The sequence below is a fragment of the Lissotriton helveticus genome, chromosome 2_1, assembly GCF_964261635.1.
Source record: "Lissotriton helveticus chromosome 2_1, aLisHel1.1, whole genome shotgun sequence".
In the NCBI taxonomy this organism is placed as follows: domain Eukaryota; kingdom Metazoa; phylum Chordata; class Amphibia; order Caudata; family Salamandridae; genus Lissotriton; species Lissotriton helveticus.
In genome coordinates, this window is record NC_136059.1 from 774585629 (window position 1) to 774607010 (window position 21382).

Consider the following 21382-nt stretch of genomic DNA (forward strand, 5'->3'; position numbering starts at 1 on the left):
AAATACAATTCCTGTATGCAGCAGAAAATTTTAACCAAGCATTAAGAAAAAAAATAACAGAAAGCAACAATAAAAAACACAATGTGATTCCTAATATGAGGAAACACACCTGACATGATTGCAAAAGGTACAGAGGAGGTGAGGAAAGTCGTAATGGCTTTCATGATTGTGAAATTTGCTGAAGAAATGAGGCCTGTGTCTAAGAGTGCAGTGGGGGAGAGGCTTTATGAAGTCCTGCCCACTGCACTCTTGGACCTACAGGCCTCACCTCCTCTGCTCCCCTGGACAGGTCTCACCTCATCTGCACTCCTGGTTAGGCCTCACCTTATCTGCATCCTGTTACCATCAATTATATCCAATACATTGAGGCCTGTCCAGGGCGCACGGAGGAGGTGAGGCTTGTCCAAGGGTCAGAGGAGGTGAGTCCTGTCCATTGCACTCTTAGACACAGGCCTCACCTCCTCTGCACCCCTGGACAGGCCTCACCTCATGTGCACAATCTGCTTACTAATCTGAGGAAACACAGGTGACATAATTGTGAAATGTGCTAATATATTTTTTTAATCATGCAGATACTATCTAATCCTTGTCAATAATGTAAAACCAATTCATGTGCCTGGAATCTTTTTTTAGAATAACATTTAAAAAACAGAGAAAAGGTAATATGTATAAGCATTTCATTACAGTACTGAAACCTCGCTCATTTACAAAATACAATTCCTTTATGCACCAACATTTCTTTACTAAGTATTATCAAGAATGTATAAGTCTCTCTTATATTCTCTTCCTGACTTACTCTATTTTTCCACCTGTCCCCTTCTAACACCCTCTTTCTGACTTATTCCTTTTTACATCCTGACTCTGTGTTACACTCTCTTACACTGTCTCTTTGACTTATTTTCTCTTACACCCTGTCTTTGATGTATTCCCTCTCTCTCATTACTCCTTGTTACATCCTCTCTCTGATTTAGTTCCTCTTACACCCTCTCTCAAACTTACTTTCTCTCTCTACCTTTTACATCCTCTCTCTGTTTTAGTCTCTTTTACATCCTCTCACCTTCTAACACCCTCTCTCTGTCTTACATTGTTTTACACCCTCTCTCTGTCTTACACCATGTTACATCCTTTTTCTGACTTACTCCCTTTCTCCCTTTCTCCCTTTCTTTGACTTACTCCTTCTCCCTATTACATCCTTTTTCTGTCTTAGAATATATTATACATTCTTTCTGTCTTACTCCTTCTCTATTTTTTACTCCCTCTACCTGTTTCTTTGTCTGATTCTCTCTGTCTTTTAGTGTTACTCACTCTAGCTCTTTTTCTCTGTCTTACTCCTAGTTACATACTTGCTGTGGTATAAACTTAGATATGTTGTAAACTAGTGTTTATATTGTTTGCTTATTGTCATTGCTTTGTTGTTTGGTAATAGTGGTCAATAATGTGTTTCTTTTTTTTGTTTACCACAAATTGAAATCAAGATTTCAATAGTAAGGAAATGTGCCCTCAAGGCAGAGGAGAAGGAAAGATGCCAAGCGGAAAAAACAAAAACAGCAACGGAATTAAAGCAGTCTCCTATAACAAATACTTCAAAAAACAGCAAAAAAGCTCCTGGTAAGACAACTAAGTCTTTTTTTCGGAACATATGTAGATCAAAAAAAATGTTAATGGAAATGTCAATATACAGAAGGAGAGAGCAAATTTGAAGAGGAAGGAGAGGCCCCCCAAAAATGTTACTACTGCAGCAGGAGAGAATAATATGTATAGGAATAGAAGGCAAAACCAATTTAGGGACATTCGTAAACGAATGTTTTGCAATAGGGTAGTTTTAAATTTGTTAAAAAAGGTTAAAAAAGGTAAACAGAGATCTGCTTTTAACAAGAAAAAGAAAAATGTAGAGAAGATTGTTGATCAAGCTTTTGAAGTTAAGAAAAAAATATATATTTTAGTAATCAATAGAATTAGGACACTTACCAAGACAATTGATGTTTTCAAATCAAACAGTAGATGCAAAAGAGTAATTAAATGAACTAATTTTTGTAAAGTTTTTTCTGGAGAATGGATGCATAGTTCAAGTTGTGAGCCATTTTTTAATGAGGAGAGTTAGTTACTTCCAGGACAATGATTTGGTGCATGCAGTTGACACCAGTGGTCGAGCATATGAGGTGAAAGACGGTTGTCCGATTAAAAAAGAGAAACTTGTGTCTAGAGATGCAGAGGAGGTGTTAGCTGATGAAGTTTTAGGGAGACGTACTAAGGGTCCTGTGTACACTTGGAAGTGTAGTAGTATTTGTAGTGTGCAACAGGATTCAATCGATTTGCTTCGTAATTTCTTACGGACATATAGTAAGAAAAGTCTAAAACAGAAAATGAAGATGTTGCAAGACTTAGATCCTTGCAGAGTGAGAGAAAACACAGGTTTGAATGGGCATTCACTGGCTTGTTTTTCTAGAAAAGTATGTCAGAGTGTTTTTCATCATTTTAGGATGTTAGCAGTGCCTCATAACAAAATGAGGAAATTAGTGAGAAGGTTGTATTATGCAAAAAGTCCAACACTTAAGCTTAAACAGTTAAACAGTGCCCTTTTGCATGGAACTGAATTAGATGTGAAGAAGATTTGTGAAGAAATTGAGATTTGTTATTTTAGTGAAAAAGAGGACAGTGTAGAAATTGACAGAGTAATAGAAGGTAATGTGGAAGACAATGTACAGATTTCAAGTATTGAGAGGTTTGACCAGGAAATTACCAAGTTTAAGGTGAAATCAAGTGAAAGGCCTAATTTTACTTGAGTGTGTTGTCGACGGACTCATTATAGGATTCAGACTAGGTTAGTTGATTTATATGCAAAAAGTGAAATGGAAAATAATAGTGAATGGAAGAATTTTGCAACTTATTTGTTGGTGGAGAATTCTTTTGATTTGAGTTCTGATCAGCGTATTTGTAAATATTGTTATAATAAATTAAATGAAAACAGAATGCCTGCTAGAGCTGTTCATAATAATCTTGAGTTGGTAGACATTCCTGCTGAATTGCTGGATTTAAATACATATGAATCTATTTTGATTCAATGTGTCCATCCTTTTCAGGCTATTGTTCGCATGGAGCCTAAAATAGGGAAATTGCCTCCTTCAGATTTACAGAGAGGATTAAAGGGAAGAGTTGTTTATTTGCCTCTAGATTTCAAGAAAAATATTGATACAATTGGTGTAGAGAAAGTGGAAGAGGAACCTCTGGTTATTCTAGTTAATGGGGTTCCGACAAAGAGTAAAAAAATCTGGCAAGATTTAGTGGATGTTAGGAAAGTCAAGAAGGCAATGTTGTATTTGGTCAAAAATAATGAGTACTACAAACATGTATGTGTTGGAGCAGAGGAAACAGCTTCAGAAGAAGACAGTGATTGTTCAGCCGGCCAAATTGAAAAAGTTGATGTGTCTAGAAGTGAAGAAATATATGAACATTATACTCTTCATCCTTTGCATTCCAAAGAAGTAATGGGGAATGCAATTGACTTGTTTCAAATGAAAGCGGCAAAAGGAAGTCCCATTAGTGTATGGGAAGAAAGTTTGGAAGCTCGTTGTTTTCCACAGCTATTTCCAACACGTCGAGGTGGACGATATGACGATCGACCAGTTCAAGTTCCTGCATCTGAATACCGGACTTTAAGATTATATGCTGAAGATCCAAGGTTTCGTCAATGCATTCCATATTTGTTTCATCTACTGTATGAAAGTGACTTGTCTGGGCTTTCTTATGCAGTAAATCATATACTGAAAAGTGGAGCACATCTGCAAAATGTTTCGGCGAGGGACTTTATGGAGAAAGTCAATCTGCAAGACAATATTTTGGAACCTCATCTAATCAATCTCATGGCATGTCAGTGTGGTACAAACGAGTATTGGCAACGTTGTCATGGGGAATTGAAATGTATGCTAAGAAACTTAGGAAGTCCTACATGGTTCCTCACTCTTAGCTGTGCCGAGTATGCATGGGACGACTTACTTCAATTTCTACGAGAGGCAAATACAAATATACAAAATATAGAATTCAAAACACCTGGAGAACTGTGTTCTTTGGATCCAGTGAATGTATGCAGATATTTCAATCATAGATTTGAAGCTATGATGTCTTTTATTACCAACAAAAAAATCCTCCCCTTGGAGAGGTTTTGGATTTCTTTTGGAGAAAGGAGTATCAAGCGAGAGGTGCTCCTCACATACATATGTTGTTATGGATTAAAGATGCACCCAAATTTGGAACAGATTCGGATGAAAAAGTGATGAGTTTCATTGAAGAGTATTCAGCATGTGCTGTTCCGAAAACTACCGAAGAAAACAGTTTAAGGCAACAAGTTATACGCTTTCAATCCCATCGTTGTGGAAAGTACTGTCGTCGAAAATTCAGAAACAAGGAAAAGTTCTACACAAAATGTCGTTTCGGTTTTCCACGACCAGTGATTTCTAAAGGAAGAGTAAATAATTTGATGTCTTCTCTACGACATACTGTGACGAGGAAATCACCAAAAATACATACAATTTAAAAAGAAACGAAGAGTCCAAGTACATCAACGACTACAACCCAGTGATTTTGTCCATGTGGAATGCTAACATGGATATTCAGTTCGTTGCTGACAACTCTATTGTTGTGGCTCGATATGTGACGTCTTACATCACAAAAAAAGAGAAGACAGAACTGAAGGAAATGTGGGAGGACATTTCACATGAAAAGAGTATAAGCAAGAAATTATACAGTTACAGTCTGAAGATGTTGTCGCATCGAGAAATTGGAGCATATGAATGTTCTGATCGGTTATCATCAGCAAGTCTCTATGCCAAATCGAGAACCATCATTTGGGCGACTATAGGTCTTGCTGCAACACGAAACCGAGTATTGAAATCTGTACAAGAAATTGGGTATTTGGCAGAGAAAGAACCAAATAGTACAGATATTTTGAAGACAAATATGTTGGATACATACTATCCAAATAGAAGTAGTCATCTTGAGAACACTTGTTTGTATGAAGTTCTGCAAAACTATACTTATAAGAGGAACATCAGAGAAGATATCAATAATGGAATATATGCTGTCATTGGGTGTGAAGGATGTCTAGTGAAGCAGAGAAAAGGCCATTTGATTAATCATCGAAAATTGAGTTGCGAATCTCCAGACAAAAGGGAATTTTATTATTTAGCTCTTTTGCAACTCTGTAAGCCATGGCGTACAGAAGAGGAACTACTCGGAGATTTTCTCTGTTACGAAGATTCTTTTAATGCAACCAAAGATACCATAGAATGTCCTGTTTTTCCAAATTATCTGCAAATGTTGAACGAAGAAATAGAGCAAGAAGCCACAATTGCTGCAGAGATTGCTAGAGACAGTTCTCAAGACAGTCAGAGTTCTACTTCATTGAGTCAGGATTCACTAGGAGGACCAAATATTCAAAATGAAGCTGCCACTGCCATGGATGAGGTGGAAAGAGCTATGGAACAAGCTGAAGAGGATGTGATTAACTTAGAAGATTTGGTGAAACAACTAAACGTTGAGCAGAAACAGATATATGACGAAGTCACAGAACAGATCGAACATGGATTCAGTCATGAGAAAAAAGAGTGCTCATGTACATCATTTAAGCTTATCCAACTGTACGTGAGTGGAGAAGCGGGAACTGGAAAACGTTTTCTGATTAAAGCAATTTCAACTTATCTGCAGAAAAGGACTGAATCACCGCTGTCTTGTGTTGTAACCGCTCCAACTGGGCTGGCAGCACATAACATTAAAGGGATTACTTTACATCGTTTACTGATGCTACCAGTTGAGCATGATAATAAATTGCAATACCACAAGCTATCTGGAGATGCGTGTTCTGAAGTTTCGAGAGTCCTGAAGAAAATGAAACTTCTTATCATTGATGAAGTAAGCATGGTCTCAAATCTAATGCTTGCTTTTGTGCCTTTGAGAATTCAAGAAATTCTTAGAACAGACTATGATGTCTTATTCGGAGGAAAACACATTATTGTTTTTGGAGATCTACTGCAGTTGACTCCAGTGAAAGTACAACCAGTTTTTAAAATGCTCACGCATGAAGATACCAGGAAGTGTCTAGGAAGCATTGGAAACGTTAATATATGGTTAAACTTCAAATATGCAGAACTGTTTCAGAATATGCGACAGGCAAAGGATAAAGATTATAAAAATATTCTACAAGATGTAAGAATCGGAAAACTAAGTGAGCATGGGAAAGAAGCTTTACATGCACGATTAACTTCAAACTTGTATGCAAATGAAAAGATTCTTCCAGAGAATATTTTTAAGAAACTTACTGAGAACAAATCTGGGATATGTTTGATGCCAACTGTGAAAGAATGTTCCATCTTCAACAACAAAATGTTAAAGTTAGAAAATGAAGAGATTGTGAAACTGGAAGCTATAGATAAAATTGAGCATATGGGAGCAACAATTATTTTGTCTGAAAATTTGAAATCAAAATTGGATTCATTAGAGAAGAGTATATCTAAAACTGCTGGTTTTGAAAAGACTCTGAATGTGTGTTTAAATTGTCGTGTCATTTTGAGAAGGAATTTAAATGTTGAAAGAGGTCTGGTAAATGGAGCAATGGGCCATGTTGTTGATTTTGTGAATTACAGAAATAGAGATGGAATTGAATTTTTAAAAATTAAGTTTGATGGCATTGATGAAATACAACAAATCAGTCGTTGTTCAGCTAGATTTTTACTTGTGAAAGACTTGTATGTTCGCCGAAAACAGTTTCCTATTTGTCTGGCATATGCTGTGACAATTCATAAATCTCAAGGTTTAAGTGTAGATAGTGCTCTGGTGAACATTGGAACTTCTGTGTTTAAAGAGGGTATGGCATATGTAGCATTATCACGAGTCAGAACTTTATCAGGATTGTACTTGATTGAGTGTGATGAGACAAAGATTTGTGCAGATCTAGATTGTGTTAAAGAATACAATAGGTTGAGAAGAGAGTATGCTCCACATTTGCCTCAATATCCTCTGTTTGAAAAAGGTGTGGTAGGCCGAAAAAGAAGAATTGAGAATAATTGCAGTGAGGTACTAGCAAAAAGACAAAAAGTAGATGAAACTGTAATTGTAAGCAGAAAGAAAAAGGATTCTGTTGAAGATGTTGTTGGATTTCAGTTTGAAAATAGTTCTGCTGTCAACTGCTATGCTAATGTAGTGGTTAATGTTGTTTTTTTTCTTCAAAATTTACAAGAACAGATTGTTGAAAATCGGGATCAAACATTCTGCTGTTTATTGAATTCTGTGTTTGAGAAATGTAGCAGTGATAGAGCAAAAATAGAAAGTGTTTCAGAAATTCGAAATCTTTTAGACATATGTTCTGGTCAAAATCAATTTTCACAGAATATTCAGCAGGATTCTCAGGAATTGTTAATGTATATGTTTGGTGTATTAGAAGATGAAGGTGTAGATGTAGAAAATCTATTTGGCCTTTCTTATCAATGGCAGCATGACTGTGACAATTGTAGTTTATCAAGTAGTACTAGAATAGACACTGAAAGATTTATATATTTGACTTTACCAGACTGCAAATCAGTGTCTTTCAATAATCTAGTTAAAGCAGCTGATCACAACATGGTGTGTACCCAATGTAAGTCTGAAATGCTGTCCACATTATTTATACAAACTTATGGTCAGTATGGCATTTTAATGTTCCAACGATGTAGACCTGATGGAACAAAATTGACAACTTCTATTAAAAATTTCGTGGCTTCTCAGTTATCAATTTCAGGAAGAACCTTTGCAACAGTAGCGATTATTTATCATGACGGACCATCGACAACATCAGGGCATTACACATGCTATTTAAAATGTCAAAAAGGGTGGAAGCTGTGTAATGATACCCATTTGACTTTCAAACAACGTTTGCCTTTTGACTTAAAAAACTCATACCTAGTGTTTTTAGAACCAAAATTTAAGTAAAGGTAATTGGCCTATGAAGACGGGAGCAGTTAATAAAAGTTAGTTTACTGTTTAAAATTATATTCTGAGTAAAAGTGATCAAGATAATATAAAAAATTTAGTTGTCATATAGGTACTGTAAGTGGATCTCATAGTAAGTGATATCAGTATTATAGGAAATGTTGAATATGAGTAAGCCAAAGATGAAAATATGAATATTTAAACATTGTGAAAATTTTCTATGAGCTTTTCTTTCAGAACGTCGGGAAAACGGTAATTTCAGAGTTTGTTTACAGTAATTTAAAAACATACTGATGCATCTGACACTATTTGGCCTTAAGGAAAAGTGAAGGATTGAGCAAAGAGTCATGACTGAACACAAGGAGGAAATGAAAACATTGAAAAATATTTCAGGTGTTCTTGGAGCTTTTCTTATAGAAAGTTGATGAAATGGAAGTTTTAGAGAACAGCAGAGTATTTTCCAACGAAAAGGATCTTCATGATGTACTATTTGGCTTAAAAGAAAAGTAAGTGAATCAAAGATTAGTGTACATTTGTGATTTTTAAGTTTATATGTTTTTTTTAAAAACACAATCTTTTAGATTGTGGTTTTTTTTTCCCGCTGTCATATGATGAGTAGTTTGAACTCACTGTTTTTAGTGAAATTCAATATATTCTGAGAACAGCAAAAATAAACTATGTAACATGTTGTACAAGTTATTCTATAGTTTATATTGTGTAATTTAAATTGTATTCCCATTGTCTCACACTCACTTTCTTTTTTCCACCCTCTTTCAGCTCTCTTTACTCACTCATAATGTCTTTCTCTCACTCTCTTTCACCCCATTCCTTTACTCCACTTCTTTCACAACCCCTCATTCCCGTTTCAACTGTCTGCATCCCCTCTCCCTTGCATCACTTTTTAGCTTTCAGTCTCTCTGCTTTATTTCCCTTTTTCTTCTTTTCCTTCTTTGCTCTTTTAGTAATTCCTCTTTACTCACTCAGCACTATTGTTGCACTCTGTCACTATAACTCACCCACTCTCCCTCGCTTATCTTTGTTTGCTCCTTTCTTTTGACCTCTTCTCTCTATTTTCCGTTCACTACCTCTATGTCCTCAGTCCCTCACTCTCCTTGTGTTATGTTCATTTGTGTTTATCTACCTTCTATCATTTCTCTTACAACAACTTCACTGCTCCTCTCTCATCGTTCTTCACCCCATTTCTTTTAGTCCGGTTCCATTACTACCCCTCATTTCCTATCTTTCAGTGTCCTCCTCTTTACTTTCATCACCGAATCACTTTCTCTCAGTACCACTGCTTTAGTCCTCTTCTCCTCTCTTTCCTTCTTTTGCTCCCTTACTCATTTTCCTTTCCTCACTCATTGTACTCCACTTCACTCAGTCCTTCCCTTAGTCTCTCTGTCTACTAACTTCCTCACTCCTTTTCCCTCAATCCTTCTATATTATCCTCTCTCCCTTCATCCCTTCACTCTATGACTCCCCTTCACTCACTCTCAGTTATCTTCCATTCCTCATTCTTCTAAATGCATCCTCAGTCAGACTCCTTTCTCTCTCAGTCATTCCCTTTTTACTTACTCCTGTTTCTTGATTTAGTTTTGCTAACTCACCTTCTTTTAATATCTTTCTTACCTTTAGTTTATTTCTCTCTTCTTCTGTTCCTCTCTGTCACTGAACGCATCTGCCTTACTCTTAGTAATTTGCTCTCCTTCTATTTCTTTTTCCCTCTTTTTGTCCTTCTACATTACTTTATTTCCCTTTCTGTGTCTTTCACTCTTACTTTATTTCTTAGTACACTTTTATGATTTTTAACCTCTTGACTTGTCTCTTCTATTTTAAAATATATATTTTACTAATTATAACGTATTTTTTTCTCTCTTTCACAGATACAAAGTGTAGTAAAAACATGTAATTAAATTTACATTAATTATATGGTAAGTGTGACTAAGAAATGTACTTTGTCATCACCCTTTGCTTTAACCCCACTACTATTCTCTCACCCTACCTCACTCCTGTTTCCTTGCTCTGCTTCCCTCACTTATTCTTATCCTCCATGTTACTCTTCTTTCCCTTACTCTCCTACCACATTCAACTTCTTTCAGTCCCCCTGCTTTACTTCCCTTACACTCTGTTCCCTTCCCTCGCTCCCTCACTCATTCCCTTACTCATTTACTTCACTCCTCTCACTCCTTCTCTCAGTCCGTCTGTCCTCACAGTTCCTCACTTCTGTTCCCTCACTCTGTCTCTCTTACCGTCGCTGTGTCTGTCCCCTCAGTCTGTCACTACTCTTTCGTCATGCTCACTCCCTACAACTCACCCACACTCCCTTACTTACCTTTCTTTGCTGCTTCACTCAGACCCTTTCAGTCACTCCTTCCTTTACTCTCTCTGTCACTCCCCATGTCTTACCCTTATTCACTTTTATCCACCCTCTTTCACCCCTCTATACTTACACTCACTGCTCTTTTCTCACCCTCCCTCACCGTTGTTCATTTACTCCGGTTCCGTCACTACCCCTCATTCCCCATCCTTTACTGTCCTTCCTTTTACTTTCAACACCCACTCACATTCTCCCAGTACCTCTGCTTTAGTCTTCTTCCTCTCTCTTCCCTTCTTTCGCTCCCTTATTCATTTTCCTTTTCTCACTTACACCCTGTTACACCTTTTCTCTGTCTTACTATGTAATAAACAGTCCCTCTGTGTTGCTCCCTCTAGCTCTCTTTCGCTTAACATCACTCTCTCTGTCCCTTTCCCTCATGCTCACTCCTTCATTCTTTTTTTTTCTTTTTTTTGGTGCGCGCCTCGGTGCGCGCCCCGGTGCACGTACCGGTACGCGTACCCTGGAGAAAAAAGAATGACAGAGTTTTTTAAAAATATAGTTTTTTTTTATAAATTGGAGGTAGTTCTAAAAAGAACTGTTCTTTTTATTCTTTTTGTTGTTTTTTATTTTTTTTATTGTTTTTTTGAACATTTTTTACTTTTTTTGGCTTTTCTGAACAGTTTTATATTTTTTTTGTATTTTTTATGGGGAGAAACAAAAAACAGGGAATTGTAAACGGCTCAACTGGAGCAAAAAAAAATCAGGAAAAAATTAAGGTTTCTTCGGGCACTTGTGGTTATCACCAGCAAGGTTGATGAGTGTAATACTTTGCTCACCATATGTAATTGTTTTTCCACACAATATACAAATGATTTTGTATCCACCAAACTTAGTTTGTATGTTTGGGACCATCTGCCTTGCCTCTGGACCCGATGGAGTGGGTTAATTGCTTGTTGAGGTTCTGGAAGATGATGGGGGAAGGTTCCTGCACAGTTCTCTCACCTCTGCTGCAGAATAGTTGTTAGGGTGCAATCGTTGCATGTGGCGAATCATTGTGTGATTCCCAAAAGAATATTTTTTAGCAGGGTTCCCCCTGGATAGTACAGCGCCACAGATGAGACAGGTCACCTTTGCAGCGTTCACTTTCTTTGCACCCCTTGGGATTTTAAAAAACTCCCATATAAAGTGCTCCCTAGGTTTGTATTGGGGATTGTCTTCAGGCAGGAACTGCCTTCTCTCCTCCTCCTCCTCTTCCTCCTCCTCTTCTTCTTGACCACCAATGTGATGTTGTGGTGGTCCTTGAGGTGGTGGTGGTGGAGGTGGTGGTGCAGATGCTCCAGCTGCTGCTGCTACTGTAGCCATTTCTCTGGTAATACAAGCAGGTCTTCCTCACTCAAACAACAAATTGAGAATGAGGAAAAAAGGTGGGGGCTTTCATCATCTGGAAAACAAAACTGTTCTGAACCAATGAAAAGTGTTATTTTCAGGTCACATGACCCAGGCTTTCATCATTTGGAAACCAAAAGTGTTCTGAACCAATGAAAAGTGTTATTTTCAGGTCACATGACCCGACGCGCTTACGCTACGCGCCCCGGTGCGCGCCCGGCAGCGCTTACGTTGCGCGATCGTATGCGCTCTGGCGCTTCCGGGTGCGCTTTCGCCGTGCGTCATAAGACGCATCACGCGGCTACGCGATACGTCACGATGATGTTTTCGTTCGCGGCAATAGCGCTAACGGGACGCTCACCCTTACTCGAACCGGGGCACGGCAAAACTGCGCTTACCGGTAAGCGCAACGGTACGCGCCCCGGGAGCGTTCCGAGGCAAAAAAAAATACATAAAAAAAATACTATTACATAAATATACAATATAAAATTCATTATAAAAAATATTACATTTCATACCTATTGAGATTTGCTATTAATAAACCTTTGAAATTCACTGAAAAAACCATAGGTTTCACACCAGTTATAGTTAGGAATTAGCATTTAAAAACCTATTAAATTCACTGTAAAAAACCATAGGTTTCACACCAGTTATAGTTAGCTGGAAATTTTACTCGCATAAAACCATTGAAATTCCCACGTTATAGTTAGTTGGACTCACTATAACTTGCACGTGCAATGCACTGCTGATGACGTCACATATTATATCACTCATGACATGGTCAGTGACATCACTCATGACATCACTGATGACACCATCCTTGTGAAAGAGTAACAGACCTCCTTTCACTGTAATGTAACCCTTGAAACACATATTCAAAAATAGAAACTAAAACTTTTGAAAAAATGGAGATACCCATACCAGTTACAACAACCAATTCAGTAATTCCACCATGTATATACACATCCACTCATTCCCCAACAGTTCTATATAGTCACTCATACATATACTCACTCATCATATGTAGTGATACACCTATATATCCTGTTACACAACGACAGTCATCTAAAAGTTACTCACACACATACTCACACATGCAAATAAACTATTGAACATCCATTTATTTGCATATACAGCTATACACACACTACCACCTTACTTCTAAGGAAACTTACACATACTCTCTTAAACAATCACTTATAGAAACTTATACTTATTTAAACAGGAACTCGTACAATCTCTTACTCTCACATATACTCACTTATATACATCAATATTCACATATACTAGATTAAAACATATGTAGTTACTGATAAAGACACTAGTGAGACAGTCATTCACTCACTAACACACACATATACACACTCATTCACCCATACAGTCCTGCACATATGCTGTCTTCAAAACACATACAAACAGAGAGTCAGTCATTCATGCATCTATGTGCTAAGTAATACCCCCACCAAACCATACAGACACTCATACTGATACTAAAAAAATCTAATAACCCATATACATAGACATGTAGCTACTTACCAACCCATGCAGCCACTTATACACAAAGTGAAACACTAATACATATATTTAAATATTTAAACATTACTCACTAATATATGCATTCACTAAGATACACTTAATAAGCCAGATAACCAATCATTTTTTTTTAAAACATCCATTTACACACTTATTTAAACATTTATTCTTCCATCAACTTTTACATATAGATATATAAAACATATTTATTTTTCAGAAAGACACACATTCACTGGATGGTGTCATCAGTGATGTCATGAGTGATGTCACTGACCATGTCATGAGTGATGTAATATGTGACGTCATCAGCAGTGCATTGCACGTGCAAGTTATAGTGAGTCCAACTAACTATAACGTGGGAATTTCAATGGTTTTATGCGAGTAAAATTTCCAGCTAACTATAACTGGTGTGAAACCTATGGTTTTTTCAGTGAATTGAATAGGTTTTTTAAATGCGAATTCCTAACTATAACTGGTGTGAAACCTAAGGTTTTTTCAGTGTATATATATATATATATATATATATATATATATATATATATATATATATATATATATATTCACTGAAAAAAAATAGGTTTCAGGGCTGTTATAGTTAGTTGGACATTTCAATTGTACAAAACCATTGAAATTCCTCCGTCATAGTTAGTTCTTCTAACTATAACTCACGCGCCCGCAATCTACTGCTCCCTGGCGCATACTGGAGGTACCTGGTGGGCAAGTTGGCCCACAGGGACCCTCAAGATTGAAGAGGAATTAATTCCTCAATTTAAAATGCACCACAGGGTGCATTTGCACAATGGTGAAGGAAGGGGTGTGGCGCGTTTTAAATTGGAAAATTAATTCCTCCTCAATCCCGAGGGTCCCTAGGGGCCACCTAGCCCACCAGGTACCTCCACAGAGCTGCGTTGCAGAGAGGTGTTCAGAGGCCACGCCCCTTTTTACAACACTCTGCAACGCAGCTCTATGGAGCATTCTGGAGGTACCTGGTGGGCTAGTTGGCCCCCAGGGACCCTCAGGATTGAAGATTAATTAATTCCCCAACTTAAACCATGCCACAGGGTGTGTTTGCACACATGTCAACTCTGGCCCTGCCCCCTCCCTCCACCACTGTTGGGGGATAAACTCCCCTTGAATACTGAGGGTCCCTGGGGTGCAACTAGCCCATCAGCTCCCTCCACTAAGCGCCACAGAGCTGCGCTGCAGAGAGGTGTAAAAAGGGGCGTAGCCTCAGAACATCTCTCTGCAACGCAGTCCCCTGGCGCATACTGGAGGTTCCTGGTGGGCTACTTGGCCCCCAGGGACCCCAGTATTCAAGGGGAATTCATTCCCCATCTGCAAACGCGCCAGGGGGCGCGTTTGCAGAGTGATGAAAGAAAGGGGCGTGGCCTCCAGCGCGATGCCGGTCTTTTTTTATTTGTTTTTTAGAAGCGGGGCTGTGTAGCCCTCCTTCATTTTCTAATTTTGTGGCCCAGGGGACCCCATCCCCCAGGGCTTGCCCCTGACATATTTTTTTTAATTAATTGGGAAGGGGGCCGCGTGGCCTCCCTCCTGAGGCCCTAATTGTCCCCGAGGACCCCATCCCCGGGGCATGGCCTTTTCTTAATTTAAATTATTTTGGACGGGGCTGCATTGCCCCCCTCCTCTGGCCACTTATGGCCCCGGGGACCCCATCCCCTGGGGCCGGCCTTTGTTGTTTTTTTTCTATAAATTTTGGGGAGGGGGGCCACTTGTAGCCCCAGGGACCCCATCCTCTGGGGCTGGCCCTCTCAGTTGGGGAGTGTGGGGTGGTCCCCAATCCTCCCATGGTACCATTGCCATAGCAAATTTGGTTTGAATTTTGAAAGAGAGAGCAGGGAAACCTGCTCTCTCTTTCAAAATTAAAACCAAATTGCTTTTCCACACGGGGAGGTGCATCTTAGCAGCTCCCCATGTGGAAAAGCAATGCCGGCTCATGATTTTCTCAGGAACTACTGACCGGATTTACACCATTTAACCAAAGGTGTACCTTTCTGCCAAATTTGGTGTAATTCCGTTCGGCAGTTCGGGCTGTAGTTGCGATTAAAGGAAAATTGCATGGGGAAAACACATTTTGGAACCCCCCTTTTTCCTCGGCGCCCGCTTGGCAAAACAACCCGAAATCACCCCGAAACTTTCAGGATAGGAGCGGACCGGCGCTGGCTAAAAGTTTTGAAAATTTCACGAAGATTCGTCAACCGGCACAAAAGTTATTAGGAATAGAATGTTGCAGATTTGCTATGGATAATAGGTCCTAACTATAACTACCTACTGGCGACCGCCAGTAGGTAATATATATTTATATATGTATATATATATATATATATGTAGATGTATATATATGTTACATACATATATACATATATATATATATATCTATGTATCCTTTATCCTCTCTCTCTCTCTCTCTCTCTCTCTCTCTCTCTCTCTCTCTCTATATATATATATTACCTACTGGCGGTCGCCAGTAGGCATATATAGTTAGGATTTTTTCTCTATGGGATTTTTGAAAATTCTATGTCAAATAACTTTGGCGTTTGTGGACGGAATTGGCTGAAATTTTCAGGAAAATGGCACATTTTGTTTCTGAGCAGCCCCTGAAAATTGGGGGGGGGTTCGTCCAGGGGGGGTCGAGAAAAAAGGGGGGTCCCAAAACGTGTTTTTAACATTGAGTTTTCCATAGGGCGGTTGGCCTCACTTTTAGCCCGAACGGCTGAATGGATTTGCACGAAACTTGGCAAAATTGTAGGGACTGGTAGCCCGATGTGCCTTTTGTAGGTCTCAATATATGTGCTACAGTGGATTTTGAGAAATTAACGTTTAAAAAAAGATATATATCTGTAACAGCGGACCGGGCAGCGCTCCAGTACGCGTACTTTTCGCGCAACGGAGCTTTGTGAAGCGAAGCTGATTGGTTCTCCGGCGTCTGTAAACATTCCAAACAGTCCGTAGCGGCCGCCATCTTGTCTCTCGGTAGGATCGAGAGACAAGAGGAGGCCAAAGCGAAGGGGCAAATGACCATAAGGGGGCATAGTAGATCCTCGCTGACCCCCTAGGTTTGATGTGGAGGTTTTAAAAGGGCCCCGCGGGGCAAAAAAAAAAAATAATAATAATATTCGAACGGCTGAATGGATTTGCACGAAACTTGGTAAAATATTAGGGACTGGTAGCCCGATGTGCCTTTGCTAGGTCTCAATATATGTGCTCCAGTGGATTTTGAGAAATTAACGTTCAAAAAAAGATATATATCTGTAACAGCGCTCCGCTTCGCGTAACGGAGGTTTGCGAAGCTGATTGGTCATTCTGTCACTGGGCTATAGTTGGGCTACATCTGGCTGATATTTGGGCTACATTTGTTTTTTTTGTCTCTGGCGGCCATCTTTGGGCTACATTGGGCTACATTGGGCTTCATTGGGCTTCATTGGGCTACATTGGGCTACATTTGGGCTCCAACATATATATAGGCCAATGTAGCCCAATATATATTTTTCAAAGTTAATTTTCGTAAAAACCACTGGAGCATATATCTTGAGACATAGCAAAGGCACATCGGGCTACCAGTCCCTACAATTTTGCCAAGTTTCGTGGAAATCCATTCAGCCGTTCGAGCTAAAAGTGAGTCCAACCGCCCTATGGAAATGAAGGAAATGAATGGGTAATTTGTAATTAGCAAATAGCTCATCGCAAACTAGGAATGGTAAAGAATCGCTATTTATTCCTTAAAGTTCGCTATTTAGGAAATGCAAAAAACTTTGATGATACATATGGCGGTTCATCTCTAACAAGATAAGAAGCATAGGGATAGATTTATGATGACTGGCGCATCACCAGGGATGTGTTAGTCATTCTGTGCCGCTGTTCCGTCACCTATGGTGTGCTGCATTTACAATGCGGCGCATCATGGGGCAAAAACAGCACAGATGCGTGATGTATCTGTGCCGTAAAGGTGGCGCATTGCTGGAGTTGTATCGCAAGTGTGATGAAGCTCCAGCAAGGGTCGGGGGTGCCCCTGTCGCAGGGTTTCTGTTCTCACACAGAACTGTGGACAGAGGATTGGAACCTCGGCGAATTAGGGTGCCCCAAAACTCACCTTAGTAATCAAAAACCCCTTAGCAAGCTAGGTACAGTGTCACATTGGATATAACAAACTCTCAATGTTTAGACAATCCAGAATATGAACTTATAGTACCTCAGGATACGTGGAACTCATGAACAGTCGGTCGTTATATATTTCTTAGAAACCAGAACATGGAGTTAAGAAGAACACATGTGTATTTGAAATGTTTATTTACTAATGCCGTCTTCTCAGGCGTAGTATCTTAGATAATACAAGTACACATATTATCAGTAGCAAAATTACCAGCATAGTTACTAGTACATAAAAAGCGAATGGTGACAGTATGTTAACATGTTGTAAATGAATAAGAGTTAGCAACACTTATAAGCAGCCACGGGCCGTGGAGGGAGTTACGGTGGGGCAGGGAGGCGGGGAGGGGGAGGGGCAGGGTGGAGAGGGCTCCACCCTGCCCCTCCCCCTCCCCGCCTCCCTGCCCCACCGTAACTCCCTCCACGGCCCGCGGCTGCTTATATCTCACCCTCCCTAATACACATATTATATTATTTGCTAAGAAGGTCTGTTTGTGTTGGTTTAGGGCGTGCCCATACTTTAGTGTCTTAGATTTGAAGGAATCACATCAGCATACACCAGCTCTCTCTTCATGTGAACCGCATCAACTGTTGTGTATGTGTGTTCGGCAAAGCAATATAAAACCCGCCTCATGCCCAGAATTGGCAGAAGCTGCACTTATGTTATGAGTATGAAGTCGTGGAGATCAGACCTCATAACAATTCTGTATCGTGTTGTTCTTGAAACTTCAGCACTCGCTGTACAGATATAGTTTAACAAGCAAAGCAGATAGTAGAGCAATAACATATTATTCTCATGTAAACCACGATGAACTACTAGGTTGAAAGCTAAAGCAACAACTAAGTGTCGTGTGCAGAAGTTGCAAAAAAGGAAAAATGGCGTTTAAACCGGTAATGAGCCCATGCTAACTTAACACGGTGTAAAGATATCCAGGACCTAGATGACACCTCCCCATGATCCGGAAACGAACTGAATAAGATAATAGAAGTGCCATCTCATGAGAGCAGATTGCAACTTTATATGTGGACGGTCCGCAAGGTAAAACATTAAAAACTAGGAAAATTTAATGCTAAAGAAAAATAAAACAGCCAAGTACTTTATCGAGTCTTAAGCCAATAGGCAAGCTAAATAATAAAAACTTGACAAATAAGTCAATGAATTGTCAATGAAATGCTAGTACTCAGCATATCAAACATGAAAAAGGTCTATGACATAACTGTGTATGCAAAATAAGCTGCAACAGCCTCCAATAGGAAGTCACCGTCTTCATCCGAAAAGAGTTCAGCCATCCAATTTAAAAGCGGAAAAGAACATACGTGCTCTCCCAGCACCGGATCCTCTATCACCATCAGAGGACAGCTCGGTGGGTTTTCAAGAAAGCTCTGTTCCAAGAAAGACTGTGTTGCCGCCAGTAAATTCCAGGGACCAATTAGTCCATGCATCAATGCCACAGCCATAATCCTTTCGCCAGGACAAACCAACTCGTGAGTAATGATAGGAGTCATCAGCTGATTAAAGTCGACGTCAGGAGAAACCGGTCCGCAGAGACACAAATCAATGGCCCAATCGAAATCACAGGTCAGGCAGTGAAATACAGGCTGGACACAGGTGAAGTAGGAGAATCGAAAAGATAATCCATATGCCGTGCTTAATATCGCCAACGGCATTGTGCCATAATATTCTAGCATGCGATTGCGGAACAGTGTCAGCAGCTGCAGGGCGGGAGCTTGCACAGGAGGGACATCCATTTTTAAAAATGTAAAAAAGCACAAGAGCGTCCGCTGGTAATGCAAGTAAAAATGGGAATCCACGAAGCAGAGTGGAAAAAATAGAATGAAAGAAAGCAGGGATGACTCCAAAGATTTTCTCAAATGAAGTCACGAGACCGCTGGTAACAACTTTAAAAAAGTGCGCCAGGGCCTTTGTGGAGGACGCGTTAAAGATAGTCCGAACCATGTCGCTGAAATGCAAAGGCGAATCAGTATTTAAAAGGGTCTGCACCTCTGTACGGGTGTTCGCTATGTGAAGCACGAAAGTTTCACGGGCCGAACTCAAGGCCACCTCTCTCTGAGACAAAAGAGCTCTTATTCTTGCCATGCCGTTGAAATGTGCTCCCAAGGTTGGTATTTGTGGCCAGATTGAAAACTCCCTATGTTCATGTGTGGGAGGAAATAGAACATTTCTGCAGCAAATAACCCGTTCACTTACTGTTACGATAAAAGGAATACTTTTAATTAACCCAGAACAATCTTCATTATTGAGCATCAAATAACTACCATTTTCCAACAACTTGAACGTGGGGATGATAGCAGGAACTGGCGTGCCTTGCAACACGCAAGCCATATTTGGTCGGTGTTTGTTGCATGAACCGTGTAACTGTATGTGCCTACACATTAGTGAATGATCTGGCGTCTCAGTGCATTCCTCTCCATTCAGATAAACTTCTTGATCATCTTTGAAACATCTGTATGTGTATGGAAGCGACCAGACCTCATGAAGAAAAGCACTACCTAAAGGTTCATGACGACCTATTGGTATATATTTCATACAATTTGAAAACTTATATAAAGCAAAAGGCAGCGTTATTAAACCGTGGATAAGGCACGTTGCCAAAAAACCCGCAATCCTCTGCTGATGATGTCACTGAGCATGTCATGAATGATGTAATATGTGACATCATCAGCAGTGGATTACGGGTAATAGTATCTCTAGTTTACTCCCCTATAGCTGTCTTTCTTTTAACATAAGTGTCTGTTTCCTTCCCTTATACTTACTGTTCTTTTTTTAAAAAAAAAATTTTGGTTCACTTCCGGTTCGCGTACCGGCGAGCGAACTGGGAAGCGAACTACGAGAAATAGAGGTTGGCACAGTTCCAAATATTGTACCAATTTTTTAATAACGGGGAGGTAGTTCTGAAAAGAACTTTTTTTTTATTGTTTTTGTTGTTTTATATTTTTTTTATTATTTTTCTGAACATTTTTTTACTTTTTTTGAATTTTTCTGAACAGTTTTATATTTTTTGGGGTTTTTCTTGCAGGGGGCAATGAAAACGATTCATTGTAAAGGGCTCAACAGGAGCAACAAAACAAAAAAAAAGTATTTATTATTTGGGGCGTTTCGTACAAACTTGCATATGATAGTCAATAGCTCTGTTGATCAGAGTGATGCTTCTTTCTCCGTAGCAAATGAATCCATTGCAATGTACGCAGACGTGTTTTACTTCATGAAATCTCGTTTGAATATTTGGCACCATCTCCCTGCCCTCTGGTCCCGTTACTTCCGGTACAACAGATCTTCTGGCCATAATAGGGAGATTATCTAGGTCGTTACGAAACTGTGCAGCACTGTAGTTGTTAGGATGCCACCTAGTCATATGGCGATGCATTGTGTAGTTTCCGAAACTGTATTTTTTGTCGGTCCCTCTGGACAGTCTATCTTGACATATAAGGCAAGTTACGTATCTTGCATTTACTTTTTTCTGACCTTTGGGAATTAAAAAAAATTGCCAAATGAAGTCTTCTTTCCGGTGAGACGTCCTGGGCTCCTCAGGCAAAAAGTGCCTCTCTTTGTGCTCGTCGTCCTGTTCCTCTTCTTCCTCTTCTTGCTGAATTATAACTTGAGCAGGTGGTCCACTCTTCCTTGGATGTGGTGGAGGTGGTGGGGAAGCACCAGCTGAAGCTACTAAAGAAGCCATTGCTCACTGGTAACAAAGGGTCTTTCTCTCACAATGATGAAAGTCAGAGTGAGGAAAGAAGGAGGGATTTTCATCATTTGGGAAAAACAATAGTTCTCAACCAATGAAAAGTGTTCATTTTAGATTATATGACCTAGTCTTACATCATTAGGAAACCAAAAGTGAAATGAACCAATGAAAAGTGTTATTACCAAGTCACATGACCTGCTGTGTTTACGTTAAGCGCTTTGCAGGGCCTCCCGGTTTGCTTCCAGAAACCTGTGCTTTGCGACTCGGTAAGCGTACCAGTTCGCTAACGTAGCACGTCATATGACGTATCACGCGACAACGC